General features: G+C 38.3%; 1 protein-coding gene and 1 long non-coding RNA gene across 5 annotated transcripts in view; one reads left to right on the top strand and one right to left on the bottom strand.

Moving 5' to 3' along the window:
• Positions 1–17,356, bottom strand: part of fcho1 (FCH and mu domain containing endocytic adaptor 1) — a gene marked incomplete at its 3' end in the record, with an annotated part of 61,215 nt that extends 43,859 nt beyond the window's left edge. For 2 of the 4 annotated variants that reach the window (XM_038715378.1, XM_038715381.1), the window contains 1 exon segment: positions 17,218–17,356. 4 annotated transcript variants of the gene reach the window in all.
• Positions 801–17,209, top strand: LOC119900438. The gene is made up of 3 exons (XR_005444056.1): positions 801–1,767; positions 2,854–2,988; positions 12,113–17,209. It is a non-coding gene; the product is annotated as an uncharacterized LOC119900438 (long non-coding RNA).
• Positions 17,357–23,854: the final 6,498 nt, after the last annotated feature.

Below are 23,854 nucleotides of genomic sequence, written 5' to 3'. Positions count from 1 at the left end.
GAAACTGGTAGCTGCAGTACTCGGCTCCGATTGGCCGATTCACATTCTGCCAGAGGCTGCAGTTTATCAGCTCGCATCTACGATCACATTTTTTTAATATCTGCTGACTGACTACCACTACTCATACGAGTGAGTGGTTGCTTTTGTTTATTTACTGTTCAAAATCTACAATATATTGTGGAAAAGAAAGCATTTATTATTTTAGTCCTGTGCAAAAACATCACAGCAGTAACTGTTAGCACTACAACAAAAAATCCTTCCACATCATTCCACAAAGAAAATATGTTTCTTTGCTTTCTTAAAAAAAATGTTTTCATGACAGAGTCATTAAATACACTTGGTTGTTCAAATAAACTCATGACAAACATTGCTTTCATTAAATTATCATGAGTAATTATACACTGATTTAAGACTAATCATTACATTGTCATGAGAAATTATACATTGATTTAAGACTAATAATGATAATATTTTGTAATAACAATACTGATTCAATGTACTTAATATACAATCAATTTGTAAATATGTCAAACAGACTGCTCATTTCTTAGAACTAATGAGGACAAACCACAAGGTTTCCCCCCTTATGGGTGGCCCTGTCTTGGTTAATATTAAGATCAGCAGCTAATTATAATTGGTAATTAGATGCCAAACTTTTACAAATGACACTGGCTTTTTGTTTAAATCATATTTAAACTCTGTGTAATACATTGCTCAGTTCCCTACTTATGCGCTCTCTTGCCAAGAGTTAGATGAGAAGATTGATAGGGGGGGGGGGGGAATCACTTACGAATCAAAACACTGTGGCCATGTGAAAGTTATGTCTGAGACATACTAGCAAACTTTAAACATACATTCTCCAGCAGATTTAATTTTATGAAAAATCTTCTCGAAATTAGGTGTTTCAGACTAGAATACAAGCAGCTTTCATTAACAGGCTATTCATTTAATTAGGCCCGTTACACTGATTATTACTAAAGTAGCAGAAGATACATTTATTAATACAGCACGTGTTGCAGATATGTATGCTTTACGTTTTGATAACATTACACTACAATATATTTTTTTAAACTGTCAAGCAATGGCTTGTCTAATGAGAAGCCTTATCAAAAGGGATTGCTAAAAGTCATTATTAGGCTGAAGAGGTTTTTGTGGATTTAGTAATCTCATTTTCTGATAGGATTTTACGATGCTCTGTAGGACATTACACTAAATTAGATTCATCTCCTTAGCTCACTTTTAAGTTATCAAAGTCCGATTCTATACTACAAAGTCACAAAGATTTTTTTTTTTAAGTTTGAGTTGGCATGACTGCAGTGTTTTCTTGAACGAGACGATTTTTAATTGGCTGGTGGCAGGAGGGAATACACTGTAGCAGCAGCTGAGCATGCACCTTCTGACCCCCTGCACACACACACAAACCAACATACACCCATGCAAAAGCCTTGAAATTAAGTCCTGCCCTTTCCAAAATAATCCATAATGCGAAAGTGTTTCCCTAGGGCTGCCCTCACACAGGGTTCCTGTTATCTGTTATTCTGCTGACTTTATGTGTGTGTGCGCTGACAACAACCCATTCCCTGTATTGGCACAGACTCAGCTCAGGCCTGGTGACCTGGCAGCAGCAACACACGTTGACACAAACACAGAAAGACTTACTGTACTCTCTCTCTCTCTCTCTCTCTCTCTCTCACACACACACTTTGTTAATTATCTCAGTAGTGGGACTGGAGGCCCCTGCAGACTGCATTCTGTTTGGCAGAGCAGGTAAGCCCAGATGAGGGAGAAAGATACAGAAAGACAGAAATATTATACAATAATATAATCGTATCCTGTGAGAATTTTCCAAATGATTGATTCCAAGATCACTATAATGAAAACCTTACTAAATTAGTTATTAATGTTTTTGTTTACATATATGTGAAAAGGTTTGTCTGATGTAATTTACAACTTCAATAATGATTATTATAGGATACATATCTGTGTACCACATACAATATTATAACAAGTATTTCTTAAAATACAAGTGCATGATACTTCATTGCTCGTACTGGCTCATTTCAAAAGATTCTTTACCTCTGGACTCTGACTGACTGACTGGTCGAGCTTATACTTAACATAGACTGGTTATTAGGCTATTCTCAGTATAGTTATATGGTATTCAGATTTATTTAGTGAAAAGTGCAATATGAGTAAACCTGGATCTGTAAGACATTCATAATGTCAATAAATTCAGTGTATTGCCATAAACCAAGACAAAACGTCAACTGAATTTATACAATAACTTAATGATATTTTAGCAATAACTATTTTTGGTTTCAGAAGACATTTTGAATATAAAATGTTTTTAAAATAAAATGTTGGAAAAAGAAACACTGAATGGACAGTTAGAGAAAGTAGATTCACCATATATTTTACACAACAGTTTAATAAGTTCAGAAAAGTGTCACTTTAATGCAGCATTTTAGCTCAGGACATACACTATATTTTCATGATATTGACGTTAAATCCAAATATTGCCCAGCTCTACAGAAAATGTAGGCTCTAAACCAAACAAACCAAAAAAGGAACTTAAACAAAGCTAATCAGTGAAGTGGGATTTCTAAAGGTCACCAGCAAATTGCCAATACATGCTTTCTGGGCTGATTTTATAGGCTTAATACCCATGCAGTGGGACAATGGTTGGTTGATGGTTTTCAGGAGAACAAAAAGAGGAGACAGAGGGAGGACAATGGATAAAAACACCGTGATGATGAGGGAGCCACTTGTTTTCTTCTTGTGACAGCCTGGTACGCCATATTAAAATGTGATGTAGATCTGAGCTAATCAGCCATTTTGTTTTAATCCTTACAGTTTTGACACAGCATGATCCAGAAACACAAAGACAGAGAGAGGTGTGCACTGGCACAGTGGGATGTATAGAAGTAGCTGACACCCAGCATTCTCCATCTGTTTCCAACTACACATTCAGCTGAAATCAGCTCGGAGGTAAGCAAAGCCCAGAGAAGAAGTGGGACACACTATGACCTTGATGTGTCATGCTCAAGGTCATTTATTCAGAAATTAAATGCCCACACACATTTTGGTTTTGCTGTGCGTGTCCCCATGCACATATGGTTTAACCACAGCAGCAAATCTCAACCTACCGCATGCTGACTCACTGTCATGGTTAACTGGTACACTTGATGGAACTGAGCCATCGTTAACCAAACTTGCTTCATCTTTTCCTGTAATGCCCCATGAAAAAGGTCTACTGTCCACAACAAAGAGACAAGTATCAGTTACTACTGTTAGCCCTGAAATTCTATACTGGTGCATCTCTAACAGGAATCTTTGTTGAATTAGGTCACTATTAACAAGGCTTTAAAAGCTTGCGTGCAAAGTACAGTCTCAACATAGACAAAACACAAAAATCACTTCAAAACATGTATGTAAAATGTGGGTGAGTTGAGCTTAATAAACACGACAAATGACTCAGTGCTTGCATCTTCAACAATCACAGATTCAGTTTCTTCCAAATTGAATAAAATTACAGTTAATTGGATGTAGTCATGGTGTCTTAAGAAAAAGGCAGCAAAGTTATTGCTGAACCAGGATTCTTAGAAAATCAGTCTGGTTGTTGCAAAAGTAAAACTAGGACTGGTGAGGAAGAAACTCTTCATCTGTAATATTCAGTCCAAATTGACTTCCCCATTGTTATCTAATCTTTTTTTTATTTATTTCTTTTAAATGTTAAATAGTGAAGGTGCAGGTTTTATGATAACAGAGAGGACTGTTCAAAGATATATATATATATATATATATATATATATATATATATATATATACATACATATATATATACACACATATATATACACATATATACACATATACATATACATATATACATACACATACATATATATATACATACACATACATACATACATATATATATAGAGATAGAGATAGATAGATAGCCAACCAGTTTCGACCTAAGAGTATCTTTATCAGGGCGTAAATAATAAACAGGACTAAGAGGCAAAACCACAAATGTGAACCTCATGGTGGCGCTAAAGGAAAAGTCAGAGCATCATACAGTTAGTAAGACTCATCCTCTGGGGACCATGAATGAGTGTCCCAATTTTCATGGCAATCAATCCAAAGTGTTGGATGCTCCTACAGCATGGAGAACACTTTTTAAGAAATATTCTGTGGTTTAGAAATAGCTATTCAGACACTTCTTTCCCATTAACAGCAAGAGTAATTTAAAATGCCTACTATCCATGTCTTGTAATCCTGTTTCCCTGCCAATCTGTTTACATGCAATCATGCTTGATCGACCCTTGATTGTTATGCTAGATGATTATGTGTGACAGGTCAAAGAGTCATACAAGCAGACAGATGAGCAGAGAGACAGTGTGGCGAGACAGAGCAGCAGCATAGTCACGCAGATAGTAAAGTAAAAAAAAGATACACAAGATTTGAGGGGAGAATCCTATCCTCAACAGACAGGCAGTTGCTCAATCAGAGAGATAAGGCAATCAGCTTTATCAAAGGAGACACATTAACTTCTGCCACCATCACCCTGCCTGACAACACACAGATGGCTGCCATGGAAAATTAGGACTTGAGAAAAGCAGATGGGGAGGAGAGAAAGAAAGTCTTATCCACAGACAAAAACTATCCACAACCTGTTTTATTCCTGCAGGAAATAAATAGTGCATCCCCTCCGCCCATCCTAAGAATTTCTGTTTTTATTTCCCTTTCCTCTTTCTTTTGCCAAAGAGGGATTTACTAGCAGACATCTCTCTGAAGAAAAGGAGGGAGGGTGGGTCAACACAAACTGGTGCCTCGTCACCACCTCCACCTACCTCTCTCCCTCCTCTGGCTAAGAGAAAGGATGAGAGAGGGTGGACAGGAATTACTACCTCTGTCTTTCTTAACACTGTCGCTGAAAACGTTGAATAACAGTCTTCTTCTCTGGCTCATAGAGCAAAACAAAAATGGAACTGGGTTAAATGTAATGATACAGCCGAGTGTAGAATAAAGATGCTTCACTAACCTCTGGACAGGCACATTTGTCACAAGCTCAGGGAGCAATGCAGGAGGGAGAGAGAAAATGACACACAGGAATAGAGAGAAAAAGAAAAAGGACAGGTAAAGGTGAAAAATGTAGAGGACTGAGGCAAGGTGGGTGGGTGGATTTGTTAAGGCTCAGAGATAAAACAAATCACAGAGTCATACTGCAGAATCAGACAGGTAAACATGACGCCAAGCGAAACCAGGTGAAGGACAAGATGAAAAAATGACAACAACTGAAGTGACATAGTAGCTATGGCATAAGTGAGACAGACAAAAAGGTGTCCCTTAAAACATTCAGCAAATATTCAAAGCCAGGTTTAGAGAGACATACATCAAAGAGTGATTATTATATTTATTGTATTTTAAATTGCTAAAAATTGGTTTTTTATTGCTATTTCAGCTTATAAACTGTGAGTGTCCATTTGTGTTGGCAAATAGTGTAGTATGATTACTACATTGTCAGATGCTAATAATTGAAGTAATTTATTAATAAACAACACTGATAGGCTGTACTTTGGCGCAGTAATCCTTAAGATAAATGCAAATATGAACATGCTAACACGACAAAGCTAAAATGCTTACGAGAAGTTATAATATTTACCGCGTTTGCCATCTTAGTTTTAGCATGTTAGCACTAAACATAAACTACAGCTGAAGTTAATGGGAATGTCATTATTTTTGCAGTTATTGAGTATTAGACACATTAAAAATCAATCAGGTGATGGGGCTAACTTAAAAGGGATTACCAAATAGATTACAATTCATCCTGAGGGCAACAGTAATACCTGGCAATCCATCCAATGACTATTTCACTCAAAATCACAAATGTCATGGTGTTGCTACAGGAAAGGTCAGTAGGATTCATCCCCTGACAACCATGAATGTCTGAACAAAATGTCGTAGCAATCCATCATATAGCTGCTGAGATGTTTCAGGTTGGGTACAAAATGGTGGACCGACCAGCCGACAGACAGATGACAGACTAAAATGTCAAAAATCTTGGTTCCTATTTCTAAACTGTGAGGATTTGCTTATTGTATTTTGAACATCTTTGGGTTTTGGACTATTGGTTGGACAAAACAAATCATTTGAAGACATCACCCTGGGGAACCATGATAGACATTTTCACTATTTAGGACAATTAATCACAAAGATACTGATTACAGATTAATCAGTAATAATAAAATCCATTATTTGTTGCACCTCTAGTGTCCATACATGTTTTTTAAAAAACACCTTTGAAGTCATTACTATTTGAGATACAAGCAATGCATTTCTATTTCTCATGTGCAGGTGTGAGGCACTGAGAGAAGCAAGACAAGGACGAACAGACTGAATGTAGAGAGCAGCTGGAGTCTTACAGAGAAAGTCTACTGCACTGCAGATCGACTCGTCTGTCCTTCAGTATTAGTTTTAAACCTGATTTGGCGAAGCGTGGAGGAGAGATCATTTTGTGTCAGGCCTAATTTCCCCTTCACAGCCATCGACAGTCTTCTGCACTCTGCCACATCTACCAACGTGCGATGACTCACTGATGTGACTGGTTATTTAGAGCAAGACTTCACTGTGTACGCTTAGTAGTTTCTTTCATGAATATAAAACTTAAGGGGTTTAATTTGATCAGTCAAGCTCTAGTACAAGCTTTCAGTTCATCTATATCTCATTTAATTGAGCTTCTCTTTCCAATAGTCGGTGATTAAACGGCGATTAAAATGTAGGTTAATTATACAGCACATCTGACCCGTTTTAAACAGTCATGCAGTTACAAATTAATTCCATTCTGTTTTAAGTGTGTTTATTGTTGATGTACGATCAGGAGTCTGCAAAGGGCATTTTATTTTGAAAAATCGTACTTCCTATTCCTGCCTGGTTCATCTGCTCTGTGCTGCTTGATGTGGCTTCTGTCAAAAATAGACTGGCAGTGTATATTGAACTTTAGCAAAACTTAATAATAATAATCATAAATCGAATCATAATCACAATATCCGGCAGAAAAATCGCAATTACATTTCTTCCCCAAATCGTTCAGCCATAGTCAAGTCATGGCATTAAATAATATGATATAATATCATCAGGTCGGCCGAGTCCATCTTTCTATATCCCAGTACACATAAAAAAAATACTCAGTTTGAGGTTCAATAAAAAAATAAAACCAAGAGACGCCTCTCGTGTTTAATAGACAAGCTTAGTAATTCTCCAACAACACTGGAGTTCCTCCCCTCCCCCGCAGCCTCCGATGCTGGTAAGCAGCGCACCGGCTGTAACTCAGGACAGACTGGGCCTGACTGGTATGATCTGAAACGCCGTTATCGATATTTCCTGAGCTGACCAGTGGCTGTGTGTGTGACGCAGGCACTGATCGCCACAATATGCTTACCTAACAAAACGTGTCTTTCTGTTGTGCATTTTTCCTCCCCACCAAAGCAGCAGATGGCCCAAAGATTTCACCCACCACCACCGCATTACCTGCAGGTGGCGGTAATATGGTGGTCACACTAAAGTTTCTGTATTGTCAGCTTCTGTCAAGCTTAAGGCCATTGTATAACAAAAAGTCAAGGTACAGCGTAACATGTGAAGTTGATGCTTCGTCTGCATACTGCTTTACTCTTGGGTGTCATGTGATCAGAGTGTCATCGCAGCCTTTGCGTTTAGAAAATCTCGTTTTATCACATCGCGATAATATCGCAAATGCAATTAATAGTTCAGCTCTAGACTTGACTCAAATTATCGTTCTCATATTATTATTATTTGATATTTCTTCTCCACCATTGCTCATAATAATAATTCATGCAGCGATTTATGCATCACCTAATTTCATCACAACACAGGCCTGACCCACAAGAAAGAACAGTGTATATTTAACCTGTCTAATATTGTGTTTGTCACACTATACACGGATTTACTGCTTGTCCGTTTTGAATAATACAGAAGGTAAAGAGCTTAAAAATGAATTGCAAAATAAAATCGCAATTAGATTATTTTCCAAAATCATTCAGCCCTAATCAGACCCCAATCTTAGGGCCCCGTGTCCACCAAAGCGTTTTTTTCAATTCATTCCAATGGGAGCACCGCGTTTTTACTAGCTGGTAAAAACGCCAGGAGCGTCACTGTCACTTTTTACCCAGCAGTCCAATCACAGTGCAGGAGTGTCGAGACAAACTCCGCACTGAGCACATCCGATCTTGAACAAAACTATGTGCCTACTCTTCTTACACTTCTCAACCTTTTTTGGGCCAGCACCCCCCTATCCATTATCCAGGTCGCTTACCGCCCCCCCCATCAAAAAAGAAGTTTGCTATTTGCCCTGAATATTGTTGATTAATAAAAACATGGAAAAGGTAACAAAAAAGCCATGTGAAAAGTAATTATATTTAAGTGAATGTTCCTCCCAGAAACTGTGTATGAAGCCAGATACTGTTTTCATGGAAATTTTTTTCATGCCTTTTCTGCACCAATTTATGGTGGAAATGTCAAAAAATTCAGGTGGCAGGTGACAATTCAAAATATATAATTATAATAGAATATAATCTAGTGAGGCTCTCTGGCATTCTTATTGCTTTTAAATATTTTTCTCCTGTAGATCAACTTATTTAATATCATCCCTGTTGAGTCAACACACGATTAAGTCTTACTTCCTCTTTTATGGGGAAGTAACCTACTTAAATGTGATTGTGGCCCCTTTTCATCTCAGTAATAAATTAATCCGTTTTAATTCAGTTATTGACTGGACTTTATTAGCTCATCTGTTAATAACTTATCATACCTCAGTGTTTCCCACAGAATGTAACTGTGGCACAGCTATATACACAGCATGCTAGCCTCAAAAACCCAGCTGTATTCTAACGTTAACTTAGCTATCCTTATTAGCTAGGCTCCTTACATGATTGCTAATAACTTTTATTGCTGGGACTCTTGTATTGTTGTGAATCTTTGGTGTAAACTCACCTTAGAATTTCCAACTAACGAACGCCCCCCAAAAGCAGCTCAGCGCCCCCTTTACAAAATATTGCTTCCAGCGCCCCCCATCGTCTTTGGAACACCCCGTTGAGAAACACTAGCCTAGGGGAATAAAAATAGCAAGTCAAGTCAGACACAATCTACTTCCGGTAGACTGCGTGAGCTTACTGTAGCTGTGTCTCGAGCTGTTTCTCCATCTGCATTCTTGTCTGTACTTGTGTTCTTGTGGACTTGTGAAACGTCATAAGTCGCAGCCAAAGTACTGTTCCAATTCAAAAGTCTGCATCAAGCCAAGTACAGTCAAATACCCGGATGTGTTCTCGGTCCGCCCGTTTTACCGAGCCTGCATCGGTGGTGACTTGTATGGACTTCGGATCGCCAGATATCCCAGGATGCATTTCGCTGCCAAAAAGCAGAAATGTCGGATGAGAAAACTCAGAACTGTATAATACTGCTGTTCTTGTGTCACATATAGTAGTTTTAAGAGTTTTATATGCAGGAATATAGTTGTTTAAACTACAAATATGTGGTTGATTTCTCAAGACAGAGCTGATTTAAAAAATTGCAACGACGTTTTCGGAGATGGGAAGTCCCGCCCACTAACGGGTCCGACCGTCATCAAGTCCACTGCTGTTTCAATTGCTGAATGACTGACTGCGTGCTCCCGTTCCTGGAAGTTTGTACTCCCGAGCGAACAGCCTCGGTCTCAATTCAGGGACCGCATCCTTCGAAGGTTGTGGCCTTCACGGCCTACGAAGGAATACGGCCGCAAAAGGCCGAACCTATGGGTCGAACCGACCGTTGTTAAATGAGATGGTCTGGTTTACGTAGGACTGTCTATTGCATCATCAACTAACCCCACCTTTACCCATGCGTGGGGAAGTGCCTCTCCTGTCTGAGTTTATAACAATGATCAGGCCTTGCTCCCACGAGGTCTAGTGAGGTGACACCTCGCGGGAGGTAACGCGCTGTTATACTGAGAAAAGAGGTGGATGCAAATTTCAGTAGGTAGCCTACAATATCTATTTTGCCGAATTATGCAATTCACTTCTTAAGGTCCTTTTAAGACGCTGTTTGAACGCGGTTAACGCCACATGTTTTTGCTGAATCTCAAGAAATGGTACTTTTACTAAGTGTAATAATATATTAACGATTCTTAACGTTCATGAAATACATTAGTGATAAATGATCACTATAGATGAACCCCACAAAGAATAGTATAGCGCTTAAAAACAGAACTTTAATGCATTTTCATATAATTCTCGGCAGGCATGCAAAATTCGGCACAACACCTGTGACAGTCGACTGTCGTCCCTCCAGTTACGCTGTCAATCTGTGGGAAACACTGTACAGTATCTTGGTGGTGATTCATTGTGTGGCTATTGTGAAGAGAAAGATGATTGCTACAATCATCAACAAATCGTCAGCACAGCTCACAAAGCCAAATGCGTCAATACAAGTACTAAAACCAGAGCCTGCACTCAACAATGACACACTGAAACCAATAATCACATCAACGCTAACTTGATGACAGAGTTACACCCTGCATTTAATGACTAAAGCAGCTTCAGAAGCACGGCACAGACATATTCTCTTAAAAGCGATTAACAGGCTGCTTGGTGAACGTGTGCTGGAGCCGTTAGTAGCAGAGACGGAATGACAGAAACAGTGAGACAGCAAGCACAATAGACAGGAGGCAGTGAGAAAGAGAGAAGCAGAGTGATAACCACAACCCAGGCCGTCAGCTCCCCATTGTCCTGGCCTGAATGTGCTTTTGTCACTGCAGCATACAGCTCCAGTCCAGTCTATGACAATGTGCCAGGCGGGCATCACTTCCAAGCCCTGGCATGACCAGTGGTCGAGTGCACAGCGTGACAACAAAAACTCTCACAATACACGTTGGAGGTCCATACACAGCTAGAGATGAGCATGTCTGCAGAAGTGCAGCTGTGAATTAAGACAGAGCTGAGTCTAACACAGCAGTTTATTGTTTTCTTACTGACAGACTGAGCACAAATTTCCACCTCTTAATTCTGTTACAGTTAGATTATTTTATATTCTTAGTATCCTCTTAACAAGACTGCCTCTCATTTTTATAGAAACTTCTCTTTTGTGCTGCTACACACAGTATATCTGATATTTGTTAAATGATTTAATGATTATACTGTAAGACTTTAAGCAAATACATTTTCCTCCTTTGTTCTGTTATGAAATTATCCAACCTTGAAAAAATCTCCAAGCTACTTTTAAGCCAAGGGATGCACCGATTCGATACTGATTTCAGCCCTATACTAACTTAAATAGCTGGATTGGGTCTCGGTGACATCGATCTGTTCAATTAAATTACACACGTACAACGCGATGGGTCAGCAGTGCGCGGGTAGAAAAGAATATTTTGCTAACATAGCAGTTAGAAAGTAATGCTTCAAGCCTGATGTTGCCTTACACATAAAATAATGATTCCCAGTCTCTTCCTCTCTTCCTCACAGTGAGGAATACAGCTTATTAATTTTACACTGGTATCGGATTGGTACTCGGCATCAGCTGATACCCAAAACTCAGGTATTGGTATATAAAAGTCAGATTGGTACATCCCTAACTAAGACAACCAACAAAACAATTGGGGGATGAAAGAAAATAACAATTAGTCGCTTGTTTTCTCCAGCCAACTGCCCAAAACCAAAAGATATTCAATTTACAACAATATAAAAGAGAAAAGCAGCAAATCCTCACATTTGAGAAGCCGGGACCAGCCAACGTTTGATACCTTTGCTTGATAAATGACTTAATTTATCTATTATTAAAATGGTTGCAGACTCATTTTCTGTCGATTGATTAACGGACTAAGTGTTACAGCTTTAATCATCTGATATCTGTTCTATTAATAATGTATAGCAAAAAGGTAAAACAGCATTTTAAACTGTAAACAGAAATACAGTTTAAGCCTGTCATTATATTTAAGGGGTCCCTCCTCGTGGCTGTGGCAGATCCTTTTTAAGTCTGATGTCATTACAATAATCTTAAATCTCCCTCCATGCTGCTTTTAAGCAAATCAACAAAATAATTTCTTTTATCATTCACCTTTCAGCACAGCATATAACAATCCAGTAACCCAGAAATAGATCCAGGACCAAAGCCAGGGGGTAGGTGGTGTGCTCCTCCACCCTGCCCAGGACCATCCCATCTGCCACAAGGAGACCTTGGCTGGGCTCATTCACAACCTCAGGCATAGATCATGTTTTCTTAACAAAGGGGACTTATAACAAGATTTCACAGCAGGATGTTGCCTGTTGTCAATTTAAATTTTGGTGTAATCATAACTGCAATCAAATTATGATTAAAACAATGTATTGCACTGTATATCAAGAGCAAATTGAAAGTAAGACAAGTTCTGTTTGTGTTTTCATTATGTAACAGGTTAACTTTACCGTTTCCTGCCTCATAGTTCTTGCCTCTGGGTTCTGCCCTGTTTGGCAAAGAAGAGGGAAGGCCTTGCAGGGCTATAGCCTACATATGAGAGGCTACATATGTATAATTAATATCTGTCATTGGCACCCTAGAATGTGCTGTAGGAGAGCCAATAGGGAAGCAGGGAGGAAGGGTAATAGTAAGAAGATCCGAATGGGTCAAAGAGAGAGCAAGAGGAGTCATCATGGAAGACTTCAACTGAGTAACTGCTCGGCTGCAAGCGTGTGCACATGAGCGTTCTTGCTTGTTTGAATATTCAAGCAAAAAGACTGCTCAGCAGGTTATTGTCAGATAACGCATTGGCTCGGCACAGCCATCTATTCCATTCAAATATAAATGCAAAACAGGGAGCACTTCTTATTCAACTGCTTCTTTCTTTTCAACTTACCTTCCCCCTTATTTAGATCAACCTCCATTGCTGATATCTGGAGAGGTAAAACTTGGGCTCGAAAAAGCATCAGCCTTTACAGAAGTGTTTGTGGCTTGGTAATTGGTTGTTTGCTCCATGGCTCTGAAGAAGAAGCCAGTCAACAAAAGCTTGAGGGTATCAACAAAGTTTTGGGCACTTTCTTGTATTATGTTTTCATGTGGCCAGACTCTTTACTTTCCTAATTGACGTCTTGTCTACATATTGTAATTCCCAAGAAGTGTCCCTATGGTTTCAGACAGCATTTCTATTAATTTTCCTTTGATAGGACCAATATCTTTGCCTGGGCCCAGATCTTTGCATCCACCCACTCCAAGTTCACTGATTCCGGTCTGGCATCATGATATGAAACAGCAGTTTCAGTTAATAAAGTCTAATAAGCCCCACGGGGTACTAAGGCTTAGACACAGGTGGGACTAACACCGTTGTCAAGATATGCGCTGGAGCCAAGGAGGAGTAATAACAACAAGGGTGACTACTATAGACATGATGAATCTAAATCAGTTAAAATTTGGGACCGTTTACTTTGCTCCAGTAGTATGTTGGTATGGCTACACATCACTGTTGACTTGATGTTAGATTCAGGCAGATACATTGGTCTCTAGTGACTGGTTAGGAAAACAGAATCTGGTTAGGAAAATCTCCCACGAAAATTAGAGTTAATGTCAGACTGAAGATGGAAATGGAGTGCAACGAGTTGACAATTCTGTATGGTATCAACTAACAAATACCTTACAGAATAAAACAAAACCCAAAAAAAGCACCGTTAGTCATAATACAAATATCCAAATAACGGTCTGAAACTGTGACACCTGCTGTCACTGATCCTAAAAGCAAAATCCTGTGTTTAATATTTAAAATTAACTCCAAGGAAAAAATAAAATGTTATGACTAACATCTGAATATATACAAGCTTTACATTGGGTGTTTTCACCACACTATCATCACCAAAGCCTCAGCTATACTGCGAATCTACTAAACATGTCACACAGTGTGGGGTTACTGTTATGATATTACTAGCACACTACACAATATGTTAACATTAAATATTTTTGGTATAGTGACAATGCTAGCATCTAGCCTGGAGCTAACTCACTCAGCCAGCATACTGAAGCTTTCTCTCTCCAACTGAGTGACTCCAAGACAATTAATGGTCATATTTGATCTTTACATTCAATATTCAGAGCTACGCAACAAAATACAAGTCAGTGATTGATAGTTTAAACAAGAATGCATCTAAAGCAATGCTAGTTTCGTGATGCTAGTATTAGACAAACGGAAATTTTAACTGGATGATGGCACGAGATGATCACAGGATTGCGAATGTCTACAGCAAACTATCTGTTCAGCCATCCAGTAGTTGCTGAGATATTTCACTCTGAACCACAAATGTCAACCTCATGATGGTGCTCAAAAAACAGAGGCGATCAAGCCTTTGGTGTAGCTGCCCCTAACCTGTGGAACAACTTGCCATTCCATATCAGAACCTCCCCCACTCTCAAACGCTTTAAATCATTGTTAAAACACATCTCTCTTCTCCGGCTTTTCCTTCAAGTAAAGAATGTTACTATCCCAGGCCATATTTTTATCATTATATCATATAGTCTATGATCTAATGTATACTCTAATAATGTTTTATTGTTGTACTTTTAGCTTGCAAAGCACCTTGTTCAACCTTGGTTGTTTTAACTTTTGAATTTCAATTTCAATTTCAGAACACTTTATTTATCCCCATGGGGCAATTGCGAGACACGTAGATTAGGACGTTAAATAAAAAAACATCTTTCGTAATAAACATAGCCTAATAAATTAGTAAATAAATAGACAGACATATATCAGTGTTGTCACCATAGTCCAAAGCAGCATTGTGCTATATAAAAAAAGTTGATATTGATAAAAAAAAAAAAAAAACAACAGACCATTATTGCCAGTCAGAGAAAACATTTCTGTATCTCAGCAGCATTATGGTATAATCAATCATCATATTTATTCAAGCCAATATGTCCTCAAGATAAAAATTATGGTCCAAGTATAACCACACCTTTAGACATACTGAGCCTCATCAGACAGGCACTAGCAAACAGCCTTTGGTCAGTGAATGAATACAGCCTGTCAAGAATCAGCACCAAATATGATTTACCAAGATTGTGCCTGTAAACTGAGAAGAGGTGAGAAAAGACAACCGATATTGTCTCCCTTCACTCTGTCTGCTTTCTAACCATCCCACTCACCCTGACTCACTGACTTTCTGAGCATTCATCAGGGAAAAGGTTTATCTCCTGTTGAACTCAAGACACCAGGGAGAGTGCTGTTTATTTCTCTGATATCAAAAGACCCAACAGCAATCAACTCTCAACTCCTTTCAGAGGCAGAGAGAGAAAATAACTGCAAAAACTGTGTCTTATGCTATAGGCCAAGCTGTTTGGAAATTAAATGTCTGTCAGGCAATCAAGGGGAATTCCAGTCTAGTTGCTTTGCTGCAACCAGATAGTGGTTAACTTGCACCTCCTATAAGTGATGCAATGAAGCAAAGTGCCTACCTGAAAACCAGGAACTGACCGAAGTGATCGTCCCTGCTTCGCTTTCTAAGACATTTTACCCAATAAAATATTGATGGAATTAAACAAAGCTGACAAATCAGAGACCGTCTTTATTTTTAAAGGTTTTTTTAAAATCACATTTTATCGCAACTGATAGGAAACAGCAGAGAAACAGGAAATGTTTGGGGCCACAGAATGGCAGTGGTTTCAGTACGTTTAGTTTCTAACAGGCTTGAAAATAAACTGAAGCCTGTTGATGCCAAACTGGTAGCAGAGTTTGAAAACAAACATATTCATAAAATATTAAAACTTTTCCCCATATTTTGTCATGTATGAAAAAACTCCAAATGAGTAAGCAGACTACTTGATTACTATAAGCACATTATTTAAACAGATCTGTATGATTCTGTCTCAAGCTTTTTGATCCATAAGCGGTCGTTCCGTGTAACAGTGATCAATATAAGCGGTTTCCACTGTAAAACGAAAAGGGCCTATCTGGTAAAGGAGGATCCTTTCCGTAATGATACTGTGAGATTAAGGCACCATTGTCGTGTTATCAATTAGGAAAAGAAAGTTAATATATTTAAATTCAAGACAGTAGGCTACAAAACTGAATGATCATATAATGGCCCAAAGAGTTTAAGAAATTCTTATCACAAACTCTGTAAATCCTTCCTTAGTAGAGGTTTGTTTACAAGAGCTTGGTATCATTCTCCAAACAGAAGCACACAAATACCTGCCATAAATCTAAGAATTCACATAGGATATCTAGGACAGACTAGTTCATATTTGCAGGCACTAACAGATCTCTCTCCATCTAACCTAGAAACCCCATAATGGATCTCTGATCTGTGATGTCCAACTGTAAAACCAGAACTGGTGCTGATTCAATTTGGTGAATGGTTTCACTTTTCCCAAGTATCTCCATTGCTGATATTATGATTCAATTTCAGCTTCTTACAGATACATCTGCACCATAGCACCATGGCATAGGCTATATATTAAGATTTATACAGTCAACAGAACAGCACTGACAAGTTTCTATCAGATGTAAAAAGCCCAGAGCAGTACATATCTTGGTCACAATTCTTTGAAAAGCTAATTTGAAATGTTTAGTTATGTTCTTCTTCTTAAAGTTCTTAAACACTTAAATATCGTTATTAGTATCAGACTCAAAAAAATCCTGGATTGGTGTGGCTCAAGTCATAGGTTCACATAATGGCTTTAACTTCTCTAGTAAGAATCCTCACTACAAAAGACAATTTGTCTTAGGATGCAGGAGAACCATTTTTTAAATTTCCCATTCAACTCACAATCAATCCACAAATCCACATCAGCTCAGAAAGTTACTCTAATATAATATCATAAAATCAAAATTCAGACCAGTAAACCCCTGCCCCACCTTGGCAGATGATGCTAATTCTGAATCCCTTTTTAGAAAGACAAAGATATTTTGGTTTGCTCGAATGAACATTACCTACTAAAGTTTTAATTCTGGGTTTACATTATATTTTAAGCCTGTACATCTACTTGTCCTCCCGTAAGTTTCACCTTCAATGTTAGCTAAATTGCCCTCCGTTCATATGTCAAACAAACGTGTCCACTAGTCCTGCCAGTTTCAATTCAACAATGTCACACAGCCATGCATGACCAACTCGATATTTTTATTCAGCCTAGCGTTAGCTCAGTCGTTCGAGGAACTTATGAATTATATTCATGTAAAAGAAGGAGGTAAGAAGAGAAGGCATAATGTATTACCGGTATAGACTTTCCAAACAACGTTTATAGTACATTTTCCATCCCCGGTCTCTCTGCAGTCACGGTCAAACACTTGTATGCACCCTGAGCGGTTTGTCCATAGTAGTAGAAATTCACCAGACAGTGTTCAGTGTGCGCGCAAACTCCCGCCCAGCTCAATGCTGATTGGCTACTCCGCCAATCAATCAGAAAGAAACGAGTAGTAGGTATAGCAACCATAAAAAAGGTGGGTCTTAGAGAGTGTACTAGCAGCCTATTGGGTATTTCTTACCAGGGTAACGCCCACAAAATAAAGACATTAAATGTAAAGCACCAGAAGGACGTAACTTCTGCCTTTCTCGAACAAGATCAAAAACAAAGCAAAGTTCAGCGATGTTATACCTTGTGTAGCTACCTCGACTGTAGTGTACAACTTCTCTACTTTTGTATTTTATTTTTCACACTGTCTGACAGTATCAGCCTGTTCCAGCTCATCAGTGAACCTATTTCATGGTGATTGAATGTGTTTTTAAATGGATCCACCTGTCACATACATATACCCCTACATTTTCATAGATACTAACATTCACTCACAGACCTCATGTCATCATGTCAATGCATACATAGTCAAGTACAATACATGCACGCGTCTAAACACATAGATGCATATACTTTACACATGCAAACTGTCTGTTTTATCTGTTATGTTATTGTCTTTTTACTTGTTTTGAACCAAAAAGCCCAAGAAAGGACAGGGAAGCTTCTACTGTATGCCATACAAGCCATCTGTTGTAATCATCCCATGTAATGATGTTTTTACACTTATTCAAACTGAAGACTCCAAGATTTTATGGCAGCAATATACCATCAAATTGAAATAGTATACATGTTTGTCACATGTCACCATACAGTACATTTACTCAAAAATGTGCCTGGTATACTATATTTGGTATGGTTAGAAACGTTGGGATATCCACTTGAATTTAAAATAAAGTGGTGTGAGTATATGAACAATGCTTATCTGCACATCATGAGTTTGTAACGACTGACCTGCTGGTGGTTCAGTGAGGTTTTAGGGCTTAAAAAGGTAGCATAAGGGTAGAATAGAGTAAAACACCCCTGAGGGGGCAATTTGGCTTGCAAAAAGCAGTCAATGGTGAAAACAACAATGAATATCAGGAGAAGTTAGTGAAGATATGGGAAAGAAACTGATTCCTCCTCAATCAGTGCTCAGTTATGTTGACATCTGTACGCCCATGCTGTCAGTTATTTACCACCAATACAGAAATATGTGCATATATATGATATGATCATTTAAAACTAGAACACAATCTCTTTGTTAAATTGTTTTGTGTCTTTGGGAGAGACTTGTCCTTCAGTCACTCTTGTTGCTTCAGGGTCCCCACCGAACCAGTATGATAACTAAGAAATGCGGCTCCCTACCTGGCCCTTAAAAGATTAATGCAACACAGCTACAGCACTGAATTCTGTTATAAAGCCATTTTCAGTTTGAACAGTACAGCGAATAATTTATGTAGGTCCCCAGGGGATAACACCTTTATTTACAAGAAATATGTATCCTCTGTGCTGGTTATAAATAAATGTATAAATTACCAATTGTGTCCAAGCAGAAAGCAGTAAAGGCATATGTGACTTATAGACATTTCAGTTATCACTGATGTGGTGATCTTCAGGTCAAAAGAGATATTACGACCTACACAAAGAAATACAGTAATTTAAATCCTGTTTAATGGTTATGTGCAACTTAGACGTCTAGAAAAACCGGACCTGGAACTAAATGTATGCATGTGATGGATGCATATGATAGCTTGAAGGAGACAGCATATCCATCATACGATCACAAGATGTATTTCATGGGGTAAGCAACAGGAAAATATGTCCCTTCATGTTAACCTCCTAATCAAAATAATATAAGATGGGTGGAATGCTGACAGTAGTTCTGGGGAGGGTAAAAATTATTGACAGTGAGGAGGTGAATCAGTGAGTCAATGAGGCCTGTCTATGGTGCAGTCAATTTTAGTGGTCAGTTAAGTCACACTACTGTGGGTGATTGGTGGCAGAAGTACACTTGTGATGTAGGACACTTGCAAACAAGCAAGTTGTCACTAATATGATTGTATTGCTCTGCATACTGCCACAGATCTAATAGGGTGAATATTAGCAACTCTCAGTGCCTTGCTTCACACATGGGTCCCTCAGAGAATGGTTTTATATCAGGGGATGATTGATTATAGGTCTGAAAAGTAGAATTTATTTTAACATCCGTGCATTGACAAGTGCTGTAAAAGACGATCAACTTCACGTAAGTCTCTCAGTTGTGTTTTATGATATTGTATGTATTTAAATATCTGCAAATGAACATTCAGGTAGTGGATTTAGATAAAGTGATTGGTGCTGAATATCTGTGATTTGAATAAAACTCACGTGCTCTGCATACTGCCACAGATCTAATAGGGTGAATATTAGCAACTCTCAGTGCCTTGCTTCACACATGGGTCCCTCAGAGAATGGTTTTATATCAGGGGATGATTGATTATAGGTCTGAAAAGTAGAATTTATTTTAACATCCGTGCATTGACAAGTGCTGTAAAAGACGATCAACTTCACGTAAGTCTCTCAGTTGTGTTTTATGATATTGTATGTATTTAAATATCTGCAAATGAACATTCAGGTAGTGGATTTAGATAAAGTGATTGGTGCTGAATATCTGTGATTTGAATAAAACTCACGTGAAGCCTTTTTAGACTGAGATTGAGTCACTTTTTTTATGTTATTTGAAATGTACAAATGTGGCCATTTTCTGTCAAAAGGTGTCTAGGTTGACACTGAGAGACCTGCCACAAGCACGGCTATTTTGGCTCACTGCTTCAACTTCACATGTCCCTTCAGGTGCTCTTACACATCAAAGACATGAGCAGTGAGATTCCTCTGCTGGAGGTGTTGGTGCTTGATGTTAAAATGAAGACCAGGTGCAGCAGAACTTAATGTCAAAAACACTGAACTAGCACAGCACAAGATAGTGTACACTTCCGGTTCAAATGAGATGGTTAGATTAGAATATCATCACTTCCAACTTCAGACTTGCACTGAGCCACAGCCAGGAAGAAAACATGTTACCTCAGAGTCACAAGGCAATATATCTTATATCTAACATATCTGTAAGGGTTAGAAATAATACATGATTAAGATGGTATAGAGTATTTCTTATCCATATGTTAAATTTAACATGACATATAGAAGGGTGACATCAAAGCTGTAGTCTGATTGTCAGGGTCCCTCACTTCCATCTGCATGCACAAATGAAACACATAATAATCTTTTGAGCCTTTAATCCATGGCAGAATCTCCCAAATAAATTGAAATGAGCTGTCGAATTTAATTATGTATCATCGGTCCTCACCACCTGTTGGTGTTCCTATTCTTGTCCTGTGTGTTGCTTCAGACACCAGCCGATACGCTCTCATTTGTCTCCCTCTAAAGGTCCTTTCTGATCATGGTTCACTCATCATATCAACACACTGCAAACAAATATATTGTGACGGGCATTTTCTTTATTTCATCTAGATTTTACAGATGCCATGTGAAGGGCTTTCACCAACTAGGTCATTCCACAGCTGTCTGATCAGTAACAGTCTTTTTCTGACTGCCTAATTAAGCATGTTAAGTACAAATATAAGACTGAATAGGAATCAGACTGAAACGACAAAGGGAGTTGTACTAGACAAAGTGCTAGACTTGTACTCGGCTAGGCTAAGATTATTGTGTTATTTCCTGTTTTGACCTGAACTTTATTATGTTCATTTTTGCAGAAACATTTTGCCAAAAAGTTTCTGAGCCTCTATTCGAATTGGAAGATGGCAAGAGCAACATGTATCTACTGAATGAGGCCCAATGTGTACACCCACATGCTCTGCATCACCTCTCCTTCTTTGTGTCTTCATGTTTCTGCCTCTCCACTGGGCTCTTTCAAATCAGCTTTAATTCAGCTTGAACAGGTTGGCTGATTAAAGCTGCCAAGACAGAAGATGGCTCTTCGCTGCTCACAAAGCACAAACATAGTTTTGGATCCAGAAAAAGAAGGGGACTCTCCCCTCAGCGGTCCTCTCATCTCCCCAGGAGATCCAGTGTGAACGACATCCATCTGTGATAATAAGTGCTTTGTGCCTCATCTCAGTGACATAAATGCCTTCTGCTGGCTGTCCCTCTGTGTCAGGTGTCTGCCTGTCTGTGGGCTTGTTGGCCTGCAGGGGAGGTGAACAGGGACACTGCTGCTCATGTGTGTGAACCATCAACATGGAGAGGAAGTCACAGCACCACCCTTTTTAATAAAATAGGAATTCCATAAAAATGAAATTTAACACCCACGATGATGAGTAATGTTGTATTTCTTGTATACTTATATCAACATAACAAGATAACAGATTTGACAGGAAAAATCAAGCTGTTAGTCATTAGACCTTTCCTTAAATTAAGAATAAAAAAAAACAACAAAATAAACAATAATAATAACATTTAAAAAAGAAACAATTATTTACCACATAATCAAGATTAATTATAAATGATATCATATACAATTAATGTAGGAAAAGACTGAACATTAGAGTGGATTTGAGAATTAAGAATGAAGAAATGACTAAAATATGATAAGAGAGAAAGTGGCAAGTACATATTGTTTTAACTTGAATGATCTTACCCGAGCACCTGATTTCTCAGACTGGAAAATAAAGCTACAAAAAGAAGATGCATGACTACAGTTAAAGTTTATTTTTACACACATTATGCCTGGGAGTTGCACCACTGGAGCATTTAGGTCGTTGTAATTAGGGAACATAATGTCAGTCATTCATTCACTCCCCATCCAGATGGACGACAAGCTGCTTTCTCTAATCTTATGCCTGTCATGTCATCCTCTGGGGAGCATCCCAGCAGGTTCACTTTCAAAATTGTCTGAACTGGAGAGCAGTTTCTGCACACACATAATGGCCTAATAGGTGCAGCAGACTAAAGAGGCAATAGTCTAGTAAGACAAGACAGCTTCCACGGTGCAAAACTTTTAATTGCCTAAATTAAATTAGGACCACAAACTTAACAGTTCAAAGTTTTGCAATGAGACCATGTGCAGAAACTCTTTTTTCTTGAGCTTTTAGATTTCAAACCATGAAGTAAGGAAACTCAGCCAACCTTGTTAACACAAGGGGGCGCACTCATTCTACTTTCAATTTCTCAGCATAGCAGGAGTTGCCTCTGGGTCAGTGCTTTTCAAATTAAGATGTCAGGGGCTTGACACTTCCTCTTTTCATAGTGCTATGGTGGGGCAGTTGTTGTGTGGACATTCCCCTTAGTGTCTGTGTTTGTCTGACTGTTTGGTAGGCCTAGTCATTTCAACCAGATCCTGTTATCATGATTGCCTTGACACAAGTACACTAATGAGCGCTTTACCTCTAATTGGACCATGACATGATGGGAAAATACCATAGGCATGAACTGGTCCATCAGTACTTCCAACCACAAAATACCTACAGTGCAGACCAGCCCTAAATCATAAAACACATCAACACAATAATCAGTCTGCTGATTATAGAGATATATGGATATGACTATGCTGCATACACTGTAACGCTGCAACGGTCTTAAATGTATTGTGAACATAAACAAAAGCAGGATAAACATATCATAATTATGATCCATTTTTACCATTCTGCCGATTTTAATGGAAAATATTCCCCTTTTCAGACCTTTAAAACATGTTAAAATAAGACAAGAGAAGGTGTATCTTTAGGCGAACTGGTCACATCCTGTAAACATATCCAAACTGATGCATGTACAAATAGCTTTTTTTAAGGAGTCACATTACAGTTGCACCTCTAAAGACTAACATCCAGTTGTTTTCATCCTTGAACACCTAACATGCTAATGACTAGGAAAAGAAATCCTGTTGCATTTGATAAACATCACATCCATTTGTAGCTACCTTCCATCTTAATATTACAGGCCTATAACACAATACACACTACAATGACTGTAATTGCTGTAGTGCTGAATACATTCAGGAACAAACAGGGTTATCACAGAGGTTGCCACTGTACTGAAAGGTTACTGCGGAAAGCCAACATTGACTATATACCATGACAGAAAATATTTGTTGATAGATGAGAGAAACATAAAATATTGCTATGGTTAAAAGTTTGTCCTTCATTACATCCTGGCAGTGAAAAATAATTAAGTGCATTTAACGTACTGTACTTATCTAATCTACTTTAAAGTACTACTTGTTCTTTACTTGAATATGAGTACATATTATGCATTATAACATATGATCAGTTTATAAAACAACAAACAACATCATACATTGTTATTGATTAACCTGCCCAAAAGTATATAAAGCAGTATAAAATTAGTTCCATATAAATTAGGTACACAAAATACTGCTTTCATGCTCATGCATCAATAACAATGATCCAAGAATATAATAATAGAATACTGACAGTGCTGATTCTTTCCACTGACTACTTAGACCTTGCTGTTAATGTGTGCTTTTACTTTAGCCTGCTTGTGCTTTAAAATCAGGTTAGTCACTGGTGAAACTAGCTAGTGTTTAGCCAACCACCTGAGTTAGAACACCCTTAATCTTTTAAAG

Source organism: Micropterus salmoides, unplaced genomic scaffold (assembly GCF_014851395.1).
Source record: "Micropterus salmoides isolate LMB-PRFRI ecotype aquatic unplaced genomic scaffold, ASM1485139v1 Ms_hic_scaffold_13, whole genome shotgun sequence".
Lineage (NCBI taxonomy): Eukaryota > Metazoa > Chordata > Actinopteri > Centrarchiformes > Centrarchidae > Micropterus > Micropterus salmoides.
This window is presented reverse-complemented; position numbering and strand designations above follow the sequence as displayed.